This window comes from Ambystoma mexicanum, chromosome 6q (assembly GCF_040938575.1).
Source record: "Ambystoma mexicanum isolate Mex_15411 chromosome 6q, UKY_AmexF1_1, whole genome shotgun sequence".
Lineage (NCBI taxonomy): Eukaryota > Metazoa > Chordata > Amphibia > Caudata > Ambystomatidae > Ambystoma > Ambystoma mexicanum.
The window spans coordinates 1,073,890,718-1,073,909,716 of NC_090937.1; the positions used below are offsets into that span (position 1 = coordinate 1,073,890,718).

The 18,999-nt window shown below is 46.9% G+C and overlaps 1 protein-coding gene across 6 annotated transcripts in view; it reads right to left on the reverse strand.

Annotated features, from left to right (window-relative positions):
* PAICS (phosphoribosylaminoimidazole carboxylase and phosphoribosylaminoimidazolesuccinocarboxamide synthase) overlaps positions 1-18,999 on the reverse strand; it is a 1,368,496-nt gene that overhangs the window by 1,223,454 nt on the left and 126,043 nt on the right. The gene's annotated exons all lie outside the window — the stretch shown is intronic.

Here is an 18,999-nt window from a genome sequence, read left to right on the forward strand (position 1 = left end):
CTGACGAAATGGCTCAATGCAAAAGGAACTTGTTACAGATGGGGGTTTCCCTTCTTCCTTAATTTTGAACTCGAGGGATACAAATATCATCTGCTAACAGAAGATGACATTGGCAGGGTATCTCGGGAGCTAACGGGAGAGTCCTCTCAGAGTGGGAAAGCCTTGGATCCAAGGGATGCACATAGGAAGCCCCCAAGGGCAGAGAAATCTGGCGACAGACGACGCATCAGGTGCTACCATAAATTCAAGAAGCTGAATCCACCCTACCCAGCGCAGTCTTGAGAAGGAAACGGTCAACGCACGAAGAGCGTCCTGGTGGAGCCCCTGCTGCACGGCCATTTAAGCAAGGAGTAAGCAAGTCAAGGCGGCAGATGGAACCCACCATCTCCTAGACCCATCTTCCTTCTGGAGGGCGACGCCAGACTATGGGGGAGTGGAAAAGGACGGTGAGATCAGTGACAATAAGTCACATTCAGTTGTAGGGGAGTGGGGGAACTACGGTGATACATAAAAGGCATAAGATTTATGAGCTAGTTTTGAGGGGGGGGTCAAAGGTGCGACACTGATGGAACAAAATGCCTGAAGAAGTAGGGGAGGCTGGTGGTCTGGACCGAGGATTACGGCTATCTCATCTAAGGCCCATACGCGATCAAAAAAGGGTGGAAGGGGAAAAGTTGTAGTTTTTGAGGTGCTGTTTATAGTTGCAAATACCACAACACAGGGGGTGCACCAAATACTAGTAATAACAATGTAAGGCACTGAGGTTTTATAAACCCAGAGATCTATATGGAGACCATTCGAAACTCCTCATGCAGGATATGATCTCCGGGCTGTCCTTAGAACGTTAGAGGTCTTAACACCCCCAATGAAGAGATCCCTAACGATTCGGGAATTTATTCATCTGAAGCTGGATGTTATGTTCTTGCAGGAGACCCACTGGAGAAGGGGAAGTGAGCCAGCATGAAAGCAAGGGCAACTGAAAAGATTTTCCATGCCTCATGTGAATCTAAAATTAGGTGATCGCGAACAAACTAGGATTCACCAAACTCTCTACCCAAAGAGACCCAGAGGGACGATACATACTTGTGAAGGGGCTAATAAAAGACCAAAAGGTCTCCCTGATTTCAACCTAGGGCCCAAATTAAGGCCAGGACAATTACTGGGAAAAAGTGAAAGGGAAACTCTAAACCTTCGTAGAAGGGCACTTAATTATCGGTGGGCACTTCAACATGGTACTTGACCCGGAAGTAGACAGGCAGGGGGCAACTCCGTCCATGGGATCCTACACACAAAGGAGGATGGCCCCACACTTTGCCCAAACAAATAACGAACTGGGTGTGGTAGACGCTATGGCCCGGGAGGGGGTAGTTGTCCCATCACACACATTCCACTCAAAGGACCACGGCACCGACTCTAGGATAGACTATATCCTCCTAGACTCAGCCCTGCTACCAAGGTGTCGGCAGCATCCACTGAACCAGTGTCATGGTCTGTCCACGACTTAATTAGTGTTAATTTGGGAGAATGGAACCCTGAGCAAATAAAGGGGAGGTAGATGGGCAAACTCTGGGAAAAGCTGGCCATCTCTCAGCTTAATCTTCACTCTGACGCTGAATCTGTTGGTTGTCCCCATGACCATCAGTCTGGCTTCAGAGCTGCCAGAAGCACGGAAACAGCTCTCCTGAACATCCGTGAAAACCTGCTCTCCAACCTCGATTCCAACACCCCATGTGTCCTCATCTTAGTTGATCTCTCTTCGGCCTTTGACATGGTCAACCATGCTATCCTGCTCAACTGTCTGCGTGATAACCTGGGTATCACCGATCAGGCCCTGTCTTGGCTGACCTCCTTCCTCTCCGATCGACCCTCCCAGGTCAACTTAGGTCCTTCCTCTCCTCTATCTCTACCTGTGGTGTTCCGCCAGGGGTCTAACCTCTCTCCCTGTCTGATCAACCAATACCTGGCACTTCTTGCCCACTGCATTGCCGCTCTCTGCCCCAACTTTCAGTGCTATGCCGATGACACTCAACTCATTTTCAGCACACCTTCAGCTACCTCTTGTCCTCTCATCTCTGACTGTCTGTCCGCCATCCAGGAGTGGTGTGCCACCAATGATCTCTGCCTTAATGCCAGTAAGACCGAGATTCTCCTCATTGGCATACCTGCTCCCTCCTTTCCTGTCACTCTCTGGCTGGCCTCTCTTGGCCCTCTTCCTGCTCCCACCTGTGAGGCTAAAAACCTCAGGGTCATCTTTGACTCCACACTTTCCTTCTCTCCTCACATCTCTGACGTCTCTAAGAAGTCACACTACCATCTGCACATCCTCAGAGGTATTTTTCCTTTCCTCTCTTTCCCCCAGAAGTTCACGGTCTCCAGAGCTCTGGTTCTCTCTAGGCTGGACTACTGCAACAGCCTCTTTCTAAGTCTGCCTGCTTCTACTCTCCGCCCTCTGCAACTCATCCAAAACAGGACTGCGAGCCTTGTCCTTGGCCTTAAGCCCAGAGATCATATCTCTCCATTACTGAAATCTCTGCACTGGCTCCCAGTGGCGGCAAGGATTAAGTTCAAAACCCTCTGCATTGTTCACAAGGCCTTCTCGGGCCTGGGACCTCAATACCTTCAACTCTCTCTTCCTAAATATCTTCCTTCTCAAGCTCTTCGCTCATCCGCCTCCAACTCCCTCAGCGTCAGTCGCTTCTCCAAGCAGCGAGTTGGTGGTAGATCTCTCTCTTCTGCTGGGGCCTCCCTCTGGAACAGCCTCCCTGCCTCTCTGAAACTTCAGGAGAACCATCTCCGTTTCCGGAAGCACCTCAAGAACATCCTCTTTGCTTCTGCTTTCTCTCCTCCTCTACCCTGCTGATCTCCTGGCTAAATCTGAAACTGCACTGGTTACCTGGCTACCCTCTGATCTCAGGCCCAGGTCCGTCCCCCCAGTTGCACACCTGCACTGCCCCCCTGGCAACCCTTGCACTCGGGGACTGTTCCTGTATCCCTATAGCCCCTACTAGCAGTTGACACCTGATTTCTGCACATACCCTTCCACTTGCCACCAGCTGGCTGCACTTTTATCTATTGTCTTTATTTATTTTACTGTTATCCTATGTACTGCACTGCCCCCTGCCCTTTCCCCCTTCCCCTGCACTTGCGTGATCTCAATGTCGCCTGGCCTAGTAGGATTGTTATCTCTGCCTTCCCTCTGTTTCCCCTCCCTTGCCTCGTCGCGCCTTGAAACACTTGTGTATAGGCGCGTTATAAATGCCATATCATATCATATCATGTGCAATGATCTGCTTCTGAAAGATAAAGAGGTAGCCCAGGGCTTGTTAAAATCGATAAAGGAATATTTCTGGTTCAATGATAATGGAGAGGTGAAGCTGCCGATAGTCTGGGAGGCATTCAAGGCCACTTTACAGGGAGAACTTATTAGGCTAGGAGCGACAAAGAAAAGGGAGAGAGAGAAAGAGGAGAAGGACCTGAGAAGCAAAATAGGGGCCCTATAGCCCAAGGAGAAGCTAAAATCACAAGTACCCCCAGAGAACTTGGCCAAAGTACAAAAATACAGATCGCAGTTGAAGGACCTCCTCCTGGATCAAACAGAGAAAAACAAGCGTTCCTTAAACAAAAATATATGGAGAAAGGAGACAGCGCGGACAAAATACTAACCTGGAAGCTGCGCGCGCAAAGAAACTCCAGTAGAGTAGGGTCAATCCAGCAGAGAGGCTCAAAAAAGGTATATAAAGATCTACAAATAGCGGAGGAGTTCTGTAAATACTATGAGATCCTCTACTCTGCGTAATATATGGGGGACGGGGCAAAGATAGACAAGTTCCTCAACTCCCTCCCGATACCAGGCATCTTCCCAGAACAAGCAGGCACACTTAAGGCCCCATTCACAGCTGACGAAGTCAGCACTTCTATAGGGAAGATGAAATTGGGAACATCCCCAGGTGAGGACGGCTTCTCGGTCAGTTTCTTCAAAACATTCCGATCGGCACTAGTTCCCTTCCTGGCGGGGCTATTTAACGGATCTGTGTGATCCGACCCTGGCTTCTTTTACCATGACACAAAATGTTCATACATTTCCCATGCAAACATATTATTAAAAACACTACAAAGCCCACACCCACAAGACACCCCCACACACACACCCAACACACCCCCACGCACACCCTACTTACCTTGCACCAGTTCCCTTTCACTTTTGTGATCGGGAACCGGCGCCGCAGGGTCCTTTTCTTTTTTTTGCAGCCAGCTGCAGGGGTTTCCCGCTGCAACCCCCGCTCACTATACTTACTAGTATAGTGAGTGGTGTGCTGCGGGGGACACTCCCGCAACTCCTAGGATTTCTTTTTTTCTTTTCTCAGGAGTGCTGCAGGGGTGTCCCGCGCAACAACCCGCTCACTATACTGTTGTTACGCTCACCTGGTCTCTGCGGAGGCGTTGGGGCACGGTCGCAGCCCGCCCAGGGATGAAACTCCTCTTGTCTGCTCTTCCCTCTGTGTCTGTGTGGGGAACTGCGGTGATGAGCAGTGCCGGTCCTGCATGAATATAAGGGGGGTGGGGTCGTATGAGTATGCAGCCTGTGGTCCCTGACCTCTTCTCCCTGGATGTGGCTTCCCTGGGGTTACACTACTCTTCGGCTCACCTGCTGAATGATGATGATGAGCTCTCCGTCCTGCCGCTTCTGGCAGGGACACTTGTCGAAGGGAACCGAGTTCCTTCAATGGTCCCTTGTCGTGGAAGTCCAGGCCAGCTGTGACTTGTAGGCAGAATCATATGTAGTACCCTTAGGGACCACTACATACAATTAAGACTACAAGTGATAGTACAATTTCACCATTGGTACAAGCCTGTACTACACAGTAAAGTGGTAGCGATGGCTGAGCAGCCAGACTTATCTCAAGAGCAAATGAGCAGTAACAGGGATTACACAAAGGACTACAATTACTGTGACTCAAGCAAACACTGACTCAAGGTTTCTGGTTAAAAAATATAAGTACATTTATTTTTAAACCATCTGTTCATAAAACACTTCACTTCTATTAAATAAGATGACACTCTTAAATATACTACACACAACCAATTCCTCTTGTTCAGGTCAATTCAAGGTAAGTACATTAGGATTTGACAGAGCAGTGTTTCGAAACAAATGCGTTACCGGGGGTTCTTACGTGATCACTTTTTGACAGTAATGACAGTTCAGTCTTACGAAAGAAAAGCGTACCCACGGGAAGAAATGTAACTGTAGTCAAACACACTTAGCACAAAGAATCAAAACAAGGGCATAATGGATAAAAATCATAGCCAATACTTTTGTCAAGGCAATAGAATCAGAGGACGTGTTCTAAGAGGCAGATAAAAGTCAATAGGCCTGCGCCAGTGTCAAATGGAGCAGGGCTCGGTTGTCGAGGATCACACGGTGAGCACAGTTCAAGATAAACATTACCAGGAGTACTGGATATTGTCAAAGGGAGGCAAAAGTTATAAGACGGAAGAAAGGACAAGCCTTCGGAAAGGAAAAGGGTTCACCCCGATTCCTTAAGGTCGGACGAAGAGAACAACCAAATGGACACAGTACCTTATTCGGATGAAGAAAGCTGGTGCTACGGCAGTTATTCCTGGTAGTTCCTGCAGACTCGCGGTTCTTGAAACTTCAGTCGTGGGGACAAGAAGAAGGACGTCTGGAGTGATCTGCACTACCCAGGGATGAAGCCAGCAACAGGAAAGCAACAATGAATAAAAGGTGCGCTCCTTAAAAACAGGAGAGGGCTCTTCTGATGGCTATCCGGACCACTACAGCTCAGTGCAGCGATTTCGACCCAGAAGAGGATTCTCTGGCTGTAGAAGGTGAGCTGGTTGATCCCACCAGGCTCAAGGGAAGAAGACTCCGGACTGGATCTTCTCTGTCGTTGAAGGGTAGATAGCTCAGGACTGCAGCAGGGCTTCACCAGGATCCAGGAGTTGCAGCAGCCGTCTTCTTCTCCACTTCTCTTCGGTTCTTGTAGTTCCAGTGGCGACTCTGACTTCGAGCCCAAGAGCCCTGCCTTTTATGCCAAACTCCCCCATTCACACAGCCTGGCTGTCAATCATACAGCAGGGGGGTTGTCCAGCCCGGACAACCACCTCAGCCAGTGGGCACAAAGTGCGACTTGGGTCTCCAAGGAGACCCTGTGCAGGGGGTTACTAAACCCCTCCCTCACATTCAGCCCACATAGACACCCAGACACTAAAGGAGGGCTTCTTCGCAGAAGCCTGCCAAAGGACGGCGAACAAGGAAACCAAACCTGGTTTGGCGCGAAAAGCAAACAACAAGAAAGACCTTTCCAACACGAAAAAAACACGCTAGGACCCAAAATAAAAATGATATGGGGTAGCGGGTTTTATGTTCACCATCTGTCACCACAGCCAGAACACTAACACGGGAATCTGTGTAAAATGATGGTTACCACTGCCACCAACCATGTCGAGCCGGGAAGGGGTACACAAAGTGCCCCTTGAGTTACAGAAGGACAGGGGAAAGATATTCCCCTCCAGTACTCCATGGTAAGATGGTTTGTACTGGATCTGTATTTAAAAAGGACTAGTAAAACCAATGGTGACTTTACAGGTTTCTGGTGGACAGTAGTCATCCCCAGAAATGGAGTTCACAAGGGAAGTCTAAAAGACATCCCTGTGTCACTGCACTAAAGGTGCTGTGTGACACACAAGTAAAAAGATTATGCCTGGGGAGTTGGTGACACTCCATAGCCCATGAGCACAAAAAGTACAACACACACACAAAAATAAAAAACACTGTAAGAGTGGGGAAAAGGCTCAAACTCTTACCAGGTGGAAAAAATAAACCCCAGAAATCCAGCAAAGCGGCTGAGGGACTCACTAGCTAAGGGAAATTAGCCATAAATGAGAATTCTCTCTAACAGCGACTAGTCTACTTCTCTTGTAGGTGTTTCCCTTGTTTCCACTTGCCCGCTTGTCTTCTGACTGCTGTAATTGTATTTGTAAAGTTTGTTCTTTGTCCTTTGTATGTAATGTCTCTTTTCTCTGCTCTCTCCCCTTGCAGGTGGTGTAGCTGTGCCAGCGGTAGCTGCGGTAGAAGAAGTGGAGCCGGCGGTACGGAGGGGCGTGGCTGAGATGGTCCGACAGCTGGTAAGTAACCTTTAATGGTGCTTACGGGTGCGCGTTGGGTTTTAAATGCGGCGCAACCCTGGGTTGTGTGTTTTCAGGAGTTCTAACCTTGTCTTGTCTTCTTTTCCAGTTTCAGGATTTCTGCTTCGTGGGACAGAGAGCGCAGATGCTGCAGTGCCGATTCGGGATCTGCCAAGAAGACGGAGCGTTGCCGTGAGATGCTAACTAGGGTCCAGGTAAAGATGCTGTTGTTGCAGGATCACTAGGTAAGTAGCTGGTCCAGGCGGCAGTGAGCGTCACGTTGCACAGAGGTGCAAAGTAACGCGAAGCGTTTGCCTGAGGGGTCGGTGGGTTAATATAGTCTTGTTCCTGGCCACGCCCAGTAGCTCTGGCCTGCCTGCTGCCACGCCCTGCCACACCTGATGAGTCAGCCCCTGAAGACCAGGCCTAGGGAGCCACGCCCGATGAGTCAGCACATGGGGATGTTCTCTGGAATAAAGGCTTTCAGCACCTGGAAAGTTCTTGTAAAATAAAAGCACTCCTGCACTGAAATAAAGTGTTCCTGTTCACATCTCTATATGAGCCTGGCGTCAAATGCGCAAGGACTGAGTCCAGAAAGGGCCCCTGTGTTTATGAGTCCCAAAGGGACACAAGTGATTCAAGTGACCCATTGCCCCAATCACTAGATGGTGTGGTTTTTGTGTCCTGGGGCCTGTGGCCATGACCGCACTCCCCCTCAAGGCCCCTCTCAAGGGTGGTACCCCCCTGGCATTGGTTTAATGGGGTTATTGCAGAGGAACTGCCTGATTAATCGTGGAGCGTGGACATGCTCACTGGGTTCCCAGGTCCGTTCTTGGGGTCCCTAACCTTTCCAGTCTATAAAGTAGTAAAGCTTGGACCGGACCATCTTAGAGTCTAGGATCCTTTTAACTTCATATTCTGGTTCTCCCTTAACTATTTCGGGATCCGGTGGAGTATCGATCCGCGTACCTGGTTTCAATGGTTTTAGGAGGGAGACATGAAACACCAGGTGGATCCGCATGTGGGCCGGTAATTCTAATTTCATGGCCGCAGGGTTGATCATGGCTTTGATGGAATAGGGTCCTAGGTACCTGGGACGGAAGGCTCGTGGCCCCTTCAGAGAAATGTTTTTGGAAGCTAACCAAACCTTGACCCCGACCTGATAATTTGGAGCCTCCTTTCGGTGTCGGTCTGCAAACTGTTTCTGCTTTTCTTTGGCTCAGGTCAAATATTCTGCTGCCTGCTTAAGGACTCGAGTGATGGTTTCATGTAAGGTTGTTACCGCTGGCATCTCCAATGCCTCAAGCGAATCAAAGACAGATGTTTGTGGATGTTGACCATATACTGTGTAAAATGGATTTTGTCCTGTACTGGTGTGGATGGAATTGTTGTATGCATATTCAGCCAACCAGAGTATGTCCTTCCAGGTGTCCTCGGTTTGTTTTAACATGCACCTTAAGTACTGCTCTAGAGTTTGATTGGTCCGTTCGGTCTGGCTATCAGTTTGGGGATGAGGACTTGTGGACAATCGAAGATCGATTTTGGCGATTCTGCAACATCTTCTCCAGAGAGCTGAAACAAAAAGACGGTGGCCAAAGTAGAGGCCGTAGGGACCCCTTTTAGAGGAATGAAATGGGCCGTTTTAGAGAACAGATCCACGATGACCAGGATGGTGTATTATCTGTTGCACGGGGGAAGATCAGTAATAAAATCCAGAGACAACGTATGCCAAGGCGCCGGGGGCATCATCCAAGGAAGTAGAAGGCCTGCAGGACTTTATTTTTGAGACTTGTGCTGAGTGCAAACACCACAGGTCGCGATGTACTGGGCAATATCCTTTCACCAAGTGGACCACCAGTCATTTTTATTTATCTTAGCTGAGTTTTAACCATTACTGGATTCCTGGATGTCCTTCTATTAAAGAGTCATGATAGTTTGCTATAATTTGGTTTTGCAGGTCTTTATCCGGAACGTACAGTCTCCCTTGAAAGTGCGGTAGATTGTTCATGATAGTGTATTGGTCTCCTCTTGACAGCCATTTCTGCTGTTCTGATTGGTTCATCAAGTGTTGAAGGTCAATTTTCAAGTCGTCCAAAGTGGCAGTGGCTGCAATCGTGTTCAGGATTCGTTCTTCAGGAATTATTGCCACAGGGTCTGGTGAGGCGAACGACTTTTTGTATTCGCTCATTCGTGATAGAGCGTCCGCTTTTCCATTGCGTACTCCGGGTCTGTAGGTAATGACAAAGTCATATTCCACAAAAAAGAGAGCCCAGCGAAGTTGACGTGATGATTGTGCTTTTTCGGTTTTTAGATATTGTGGGTTACGATGGTCCGTAATGACGGTGACTGTGTGCCTGGCTACAAGAAGGTAATGCCTCCATGCCTTGAATGACGCTTTTATTGCTAACAGTTCTTTATCTGTGATCGCATAGTTCAATTCGGGAGCGGAGAACTTACAAGATCAGAAAGCCACAGGATGTAATTGTCCTGTTTCGGGATCTTGCTGAGACAAAACTACTCCCATTGCTATGTTGGAAGAATCGGTTTCGACGACGTATGGCAATTCGGGTCAGGGATGCCGTAAAATGGGTGCTGATGTGAATGCTCGTTTTAGGGTCTGGAAGGCTTCTTCTGCGGTCCACTGAAATCGTTTGTTCTTTCACAGCAGGGATGTGATGGGGTGAACAATCTGGGAGAATCCTGGGATGAACCGACAATAAAAATTGGCGAACCCGAGCACACTTTGTACACCTTTCGTGGAAGTTGGTGAGGGCCATTGGAGGAGGTATCTACTTTGTGCGTGTCCATTTGTACTCCTCGCGGTGTGAGTATAAACTTGAGGAATTCAACCTCCGTCACGTGAAAGAAGCATTTCTCCAACTTGGCGTACAGCCGATGTTGTTGAAGTCTTTCTAAAACGGCCCGGACATGTCTGACATGATCCTCCTTGGTGGTTGAGTAAATGAGGATGTTGTCGATATAGATAAGTGCGCACACGTCCAATAGTTCACGGAGCACGTTGTTCATAAAATATTGGAACGCTGCGGGGGCATTACATAGCCAAAGGGCATAACCTGATATTCGTAAAGGCCATATTTTGTGCGAAAGGCTGTCTTCCACTCGTCCCCCTTTTTGACTCTCACCAGATGGTAGTCCCCTCGTAAATCCAATTTGGTATAAATTTGCGAGTTTTTTATTTGATCCAGAAGTTCTGGAATGAGTGACAACGGGTACGTTTTTTTTACTGTGATCCGATTAAGGGCCCTGTAGTCAATGCAAGTTCTCAGGTCTCCCTCCTTCTTAGGCACAAAAAATAAGGCAGAGGAAGCAGGGGATTTTGACGGGCGAATGAAGCTGTTGGCTAAATACTGATCCAAGCATGTTTTTAAATGTTGGTTTTCTTGCTCCGTTTTGGGCGTAAATCCGACTGCAAGGAATTTGGGCTTCAGGTACAAGATCAATTTGGCAGTCGTACGTTCTGTGCGGGGTAAGGTATTTGTTTGCTCCTTTTGAAATGCATCTTGGTAATCCAGGTATTCAGAGGGTAAAGAACTGGTGAGACCTAATACGATTCCTTTCTTTGAACTTGGTTTAGTGTGATCTTTCACTAAGCATTCTTTGTTGAAACAGGTGTTAGAACAGTCTGTGGGAAAAGTAAGAACTCTTTTACGCCAGTCGATCTTGGGATTGTGGGTTTCCAGCCAAGGCATCCCTAATATCATCTGGAACTGAGGAGCGCCAATGAGATCGAAGGTGATGTCCTCTTGGTGACCTCCCTGACACAGAAGCGTAACTTTTTCGGTATAATGCGTCACTGGGCCAGATGATAGCTGAGATCCATAACATGTTCCAATCTCTGCTTCTGTCGGAGAGGAAGGCCTATCCGGATAGCCAAATCTTAGTAAATGTAATTCCCCACAGCTCCACTGTCAATATATGCTTCTAAAGCATGCATTTTCGATGGGTGTTTGTGGTCTAGCAAGAGCACCGGGATGACTAGGTGTGAGGTCTGTATTGGTTCCTTTTCACCGTTCGACAAATGGACCCCTACAATTGCCGGGCGTTGGAGTTTTCAGAGTCCAGTTCTTCTTCTTCACTCTTGTCAGTTGCTCCGACTGTTCTCCTGGGTGGTTTCACTGGACATTCTCGGAGAAAGTGCCCTGCTTTACCACAATATAAGCAGAGCTGTTGCTGTCTTCTTTTTTCTCTTTCTGCCTTGGTGAGAGGGTCCCGATCTGCATTGGTTCCGACCGTTCATGCGGCTTGGCCTGATTCTCACGGAGTCGCACATAGACAGACCACCCTTCAGCTCTGGCTCTATCCATTTTCCGATTCTGCAGTCTATGATCGAGTTGGACTGTTACGTCAATATATTCAGCACACCCTTCCGGGGGATTTACTACTTGGGCTAGAACATCCTTAAGCTCCCCCGTAATCCACAGTGAAAGAGCGTAGTTCTTTTTCCCTCTGGCCAATTTGTTTGGACTATAAGACGGCTGAAGGAGGCGATGTAGGTTAATAAATCTTGGTTACCCTGCCGGAGTGACAATAATTTGTTGTCCAGAGCCTGACCTTGGGCATGCTGTGCAAATAGTTTCTCCATTTCGCGATGAAAACCCCCAAAGTCCCAAAGTAAGGGGTTGTCTTGATTCACCAAGGGTATAGAGCAGTCCGCCGCACTTCCTCCCAAATATGAAAGTACAAATGCCTCCCTCGCTTGATCACTGGGGAAGGCCCCAGGTCTGCACAGGAAATGAAGGCGGCATTGATTCAGGAATATAGGGGGGGGTCGTATGAGTATGCAGCCTGTGGTCCCTGACCCCTTCTCCAGACCTCTTCTCCCTGGATGTGGCTTCCCTGGGGATGCACTACTCTTAGGCTCACCTACTTAATGATGATGATGAGCTCTCCGTCCTGCCGCTTCTGAAAGGGGCGCATGTCAAAGGGAACCAAGTTCCTTCACTGGTTCCTTGTGGAAGTCCAGGCCAGCAGCGACTAGTCCACTTCTCTTGTAACTAAGTGTTTCCCTTGTTTCCACTTGCCCACTTGTCTTCCGACTGTTGTAATTGTATTTGTAAAGTTAGTTTGCTGTCCTATTTATGTAATGTCTCTTTTCTCTGCTCTCTCCCCTTGCAGGTGGTGTAGCGGTGCCGGCGGTAGCTGCGGCAGAAGAAGCGGAGATGGCGGTACAGAGGAGAAGTCTGAGATGGTCCAACAGCTGGTAAGTAACCTTTAATGGTGCTTATAGGGTGCGCGTGGGTTTTAAATGCGGCGCAACCCTGGTTTGGGTGTTTTCGGGAGTTCTAACCTTGTCTTGTCTTTTTTTCCAGTTTCAGGATTTCTGCTTCGTGGGACAGAGAGCGCTGGTGCCGCAGCATCGATTTGGGATCTGCCAAGAAGATGGAGCGTTGCTGTGAGATGCTAGCCAGGGCCAGGTAAAGATTCTGTTGTTGCAGGATCACGAGGTAAGTAGCTGGTCCAGGTGGCAGTGAGCGTCACGTTGCACAGAGGTCCAAAGTAACGCAAAGCGTTTCCCTGAGGGGTCGATGGGTTTATATAGTCTTGTTCCTGGCCATGCCCAGTAGCTCTGGGCTGCTGCCACGCCCTGCCACACCGGATGAGTCAGCACCTGAAGACCAGGCCTAGGGAGCCACGCCCGATGAGTCAGCACATGGGGATGTTCTCTGGAATAAAGGCTTTCAGCACCTGGAAAGTTCTTGTAAAATAAAAGCACACCTGCACTGAAGTGTTCCTGTTCACATCTCTATATAAGCCTGGCGCCAGGGCCACTATGTCAAGTGACCCATTGCCCCCATCACTAGATGGTGTGATCTTTGTGTCCTGGGGCATGTGGCCATGACAACTGTATAGTATGGTGAGCGGGGTGCTGCGGGGGACACCAAACTAGAGTACTGATTACGGCAAACCTGGAAGGGAGACAACATTTCAAGCAGGTGTGGGAGGTGGAGACCGGGAGGGAAATAACTGCAGAAACAAGGGATTAGGTCTACCAAATTATGTTTCACATGAGCCTGTTTACAGTGACAATGGAGCACAACTTCAAAATGTTGCATGGCTGGCACTTAGCCCCTCAGAAATGGTCAAAAATGTTCGCTGGGGTTTCCCCCCTTGTCACATGGAGTGTGGGGAGCGAGGCAAAACATATCACATGTGGTGGTCATGTCCCAGAATCCATGTGTACTGGTTGGAAGTCCTTAGTTGGATGAAAGAGGTGGCATAGTCTTTACCCATGACCCATTACAAATGTTACTGCGGGTACCCGAGGGTTCGAAAGTAGGCTCCCATGAATTTGTGAGGGGATGCTGAGAGCTACCCGGGTGGCAATAGCATAAAAGTGGAAGAGCTCAGTGGTCCCCTCTAAAGGAGACTGGTCCCTCAAACTCCGGGACATTTTCGGATTGGAAAAACTCACTGCAATGGTAAATGACAAGATGGACTCCTTCCACACGGAATGGGAAATGCTAATTCAACACTGCAGTAATAGCGATCTATAAAGTGTTATCATACATAGGTACATGGGCCACCTTGCCACTCAGGCAGAGAACAAGGAGTACAAGCCAGGGGTCAGGCAGGGGGGTCCGGCCTCCCCTTCAGAATGCGAAGGGAGTCACATGAGCCTAAGAGACGACACAACTTGTACAATCGGAATGCTAGCTTCAACGCTGTAACTAATGTCAATGTGACAAATGCTAATATTTCGTGTTGCTTAAAGTTTGATGGCAAGGGAGCGGGTGGGGTTGAGGGGCGGGAGGTTAAGGGAACAATCTACTACTGAAAATGTTCGGATTTTTGTTATATGTTCCTCATGCAATAAGTTTAATAAATACAAAGTTAAAAAAAAAGAAGCTCTGTGCACAGTGAGGGGGGGGCCGCAGCTGGGCTTGAAGGGTTCGGGGCAGTGTTCCAACAAGGGGTTTCAATTGGAATGGGTAAAATAAAGCTACAGCTGTTTTTTGCTCAGCGTATGAGTGTGTGTAGAACATTCTGTGTGAGTCAGCTTGCAAGAAAAAGGGTACATATAGCGGTACGTATTGCTGCACAAGGTTAAACAGTGAATTCTTTTTTTTTATTTAAAGATACTGAGTTCTCTGTTTTAAGGCAGTAGTAGCCCAACTACAGAGAGACCAGGTTGAGGATACAGGGACGGGCCAGAGTGCTGGAGAATATGGCAGGTGAGGAATTTATGAGAGAAAGGGGTACCAGTTGTGTGTGTGTAGTATAGTGAGGAGGAGGGCTGTGTAAAAAGTATGAAAGAGAGACAGAGATGGAGAGGCAGAAGTGTGGGGGGAATTCGAAAGTGACCATACATGAGAAAGAGACTGTGTATGTGGGAGGTGATAGGGAGTGTGCAAGGCAGTAGTGGGAAAAGAGTTGTGGATGGAGTGAAGCGAGCGGAGGTGAAGGTAGTGGTAAGAGGTAGGCAGAGAGTGTTGTAAGGCATAGATGGAGAAGAGGGGCATAATGTGAGGTGAGAAGAGGTGTGTAGTGAGAGGTGGGGAGATGGATGCAGTAAGAGGTGGGGAGAGCGGTGTAGTGACAGATAAGCAGAAGGGGAGGAGAAATGTGAAATACGGGGAAAGACAGAGAGAGAGAGAAGGAGAGAGAGGGGAGAGACAGAACTTGATATAGAGCGAAAGAGAATCTAAGAACCTTCGCGACTTCAGAAAGAGACTCAAAACTTATGTTTATTCAGTTACTCCTAGGGGAACCCTGATTGTTTTGAACGACAGCACTTACATGCCCTAGCTGTAGGCGCTATATAATTACCAATAGCAATAGAGAGACAAAAATATAGGGTGTAGGAGACCAGAAGAAGTAGGAACAGAAAGAATATGGTGGGAGAAAGGAAAGGGAGGTTGTAAAATTAGGGAGGTGAAAGGGAGGCTAAACCAGAGCATTTGAGGTTGGAGCTTTTCTGTCAAGCTACATTGGGATTCATGGGGAGTGATAGGATACGGCATCCAAAATGCCCAGAGGGAGCAAGATAGATAAGGTGGTGGTTGTTAGGCCCTCAATGCCATCAAAACTTAGAAAGCCAGTGTTACTGATAGCTAGTGGGAACCCTGGATTCAGGGGTGCCTGGGCAAAGGAAGCAAAGCCCACGGGAGATGAGTGAGGGATTCTAGTTATCAAATTTTACCACCAATTTTTTTTAATTCTTTTTTTTATTTGTTTATAGTTCAAATACAAAAGTGTAGAACCTTTACAAAACAAAATCTTTAAAAAGGAATAAAATGTTTGCATTTGCATTTACAGATAAAAGTTAAAAAATTACCTTTTCTTATGTCACAGTTTGAGATAAAAGCTATCATATTTAACATTTTGTATCCTTTTAGTTCTTAAAACTTAACAGCTCTTTTTCAGTGTGTTTACACAGACTAACCAATTAATATACTAAGGGTTTGTGCATGCCTTGCATCATACGTGCCCAAAGGAATTGCAGACAATGTTCAAAGTCAATGTTTGCAAATTTCAAGAGACGGTTTGTCCTCATTGATTTGAAGTGTGGACATTCCAAAGTGAGATGTTTCATGGACTCAATCGGTTCATTACATAAGGGGAAACGACATTTGGTAATTTTAGGTTCTCCTTTGTTGATCCAAGTGGCAGTTCTTTCCCTGGTATGGTATAGGTTCAATCTATACCATATATACGCTTGTCTTGTATGGTTGCATGGGAACAAATTGACATGAAGGTATCTAGGAATGCGTTGTTTAAGAAAACTACCATATTCTTTGTACAATTTATAATCTGATATTCTTTCAATCGTTAACAGCCAATCCTGATCGAAGAGCTTCTTTTTTGCAAAACCCGGTCGCAAGTATACATCTTCAATATTAATACATAAAGACTTCAAAAGAAGCTGCATACTAGTGTGATATTTGTTAAAGGAGACTGAAAAGGAGGAATCCAACATACATTTCAGATCTTCGTACAAAGAGTTTTTAGGTGGAAAATTAATTTTTACATAACTAGATAGTTTCCGCCATTTCCAACGTGCCGATAATGCAACCAAGCCAAACTCATGGCGTATTACTGCATTGGGTATGCACATAGGGAAATGCATAGCAGATTTAATCAGTGAACCTTGCGTGGAATCAAGAATTGTACTCACATCGCGCATACACATATCCAAGGAATACAAAATAACGCTTTCTATTTTTAACGTTAAGAACTCAATCATGGGAATTAATGAGAATTTGCAATATTTTAAATAAATCCTTTTTAGCTGGGATAAAAGAGGGCGGGACTTATTTCTGATCAGTTCTGTCCATACATTAATGGAATTTTGAGCACTAAGATTGTATCCCAAATACATCGCGCTAAGAGTACAAGGGATTTGAGTTTCCATGATCTCCCATTTGAATCCCTTACTATTTTGTTTCTTGCCAAGTTTTAAAATTGCCATTTTTGCAGGATTTGAGGTAAGGTTATGACAACTGCAAATTCCTCGAAGAGCAATAGCTTAGTTTGTAGCCCTGCCGGAGTTGGGTCAAGAATAATGATATCATCTGCAAACGCAATTCATTTCATCCGTAATGAGCCAATTTTAACAGAGAAAAGGTTGCTATGGTCCCATTCCTTATCAGTCAGAAAGATATAGATTAAAAAAGGTTGCAGCTAGATTGCAGCCTTGCTTAAGACCAATAGATGTACTAATGGGATCAGTTGTTCTTCCATCTGCAGAGATTTTTATTTTGTAGGAAGTGTTAGTGTGGAGTTTAATGAACCAATAAAGTAATACTGTGGGAATTCCCATAGTCCTCATTTTAACCCACAAGATATTCCGCACAACATTGTCAAAAGCTGATGACATATCTATCATGGCTATGTAAACGGAATGCAGATTCGTTCCCTTAGTGCCAGCAAGTGTGATTACCACCCATTCTACAGCCCAATGTGTTACATTGAACAGCTACCTACGAACATTGTAACAGTGAATAACATGCATAATTTCCATTGTTAAAAATTAAAAATCCTTGATCTCTCTTGGAGTCTCAGAAAATTCTTAAAGACATCTGTGACACTAGCCTGTTCCTGAGAGCCACAACTTATTTTCTATTTTCGACAATAATGGCTGAAAGATCTGACTTGAGCTCTTGGATTGCAGAGTTAGTCAAATGCCTTTCCCAGGTCCATGTTCAAAATCTTTCATATGGAAGGGTTTGGATACCATAGTACACCCCGCCAAGGGTTTCTCTTGAGGATTTTCTTTGTCTCTGCATGTATCAAAGTATCTAGATGCTTCTATGTAGGTATGTACGTACCTCCTCTCATATGACTAGGGAATGGCACCCGCTCCCTGATCCACACTGTGGTGGCGGTAAAATGAGGGAGGATCACATGGGAAGAGACGGCCTCTGGGAAGACGCCATGACACCATCGGGTGAGACATGGTATCCCCCATTTTCCTTTGCGGATAATCGTCCCAAAACCAAGACCCTTATGGCTCATTGTCATTTATCTTCAGCTCTCTCTGTGAAGCGTAGGGAAACCTTTCCCCACATCAAAGGAGTCAAACCTCCAACCTTAATATATTTGGTAGAAATGGCAAGACCACCTTCTCCAAGTCCATTTTTCCAATCATTTAACAATATGTTACCAGCTAAGACTATTGCAAATGAACATTCGAGCTTTAGAAATCAACTACCAACAATGGACTTCTTGTCCCATAATTCCTCAAGTACTTGGATGAAGAAGAGGGAAAGAGTAACGCTGAGCGGGAGAAACCAGAAGCCCAGCAAGCATTCTAGTCTTTCCCCACAAATACCTGTGCCTGGGAAATTTAAAGGACGGAACTGAGATGCAAGAGGCTACTGTTGGTGAGAAGACGTTTCACTTGTCTGCAGGGCTCGAGGAACAGAGAAGCAGAATCAAGTATAGTGGAACCGGTAGCTTGCCGCAGAGGAGAGGGAAGACGCTGACTAAGCAGGTCATGCTACCGACACGCCAGGAGCAAGAGGAAGGTTCCTGGACATACTCTGACCACGGCATGAAAACCCTTGCTTATCGAAGTCAGAGGGGAAGTGAACATGTGGGAGAGACACCACAGGAAACGAGAAGCTGAACAGGAAACAGCCATGGAGGGAAACCAAGTGGCGTGCCTTCACTGAACGATGGCGAACGAGGCCGAGAACGCCAGCAACAGCCCTTGAGTCAGCCCAAAGTCAGTGGGGACCCCGGGGTGTTTTGCCAACCGTGCCAAATACCAATAACAGTTCTAAGAACTACAGAAAGAGAGAAAACAAAGGAACAAACTGTAAAAAGGGGAAGAGAAGTAAAACCCTTGTCCGTGTGTGAACATATGGAATGTAAATACATGAGAGCACCAAAACGACATGTATATCAACAGGATGCAATATCCAATCAAGTGAATATACAGTGCAACGTGGGGGGATATCTTGAAGGACGGATTGTTTAGGAACATCTCAGAGGTTGATGATGATTATGGGCTGCATAAGGGACAATTCCAGGCTACATGAGACTTGAAGGTTTGCTAAGGCACAATGGCCGGTCTGGCCAGAGGAACCCAAATGTGACACTGTATTATACACCTTGTATGACTTGGAGGATGAGTGGAAACCAGTTACTCGCTTATCCCGGAGCTTGACAACGAGTTTGAGTGTACGTGTTCTGCGTATTAAGGTTGCATGGTAATCTGACTGTGAGTTTGATGAGAAGCAGTGGGACACTGTGCTACTGCTTATTAAAAAAGATATCTAGGAATGCCCGCTTTCGGCTTCTGCAATTGAATGTACTCTATTGAACGTACATGATCCCACACACGATTGGGTCTCCGGAATGCCTCTGCTGCGGACTTCCTGCACATGC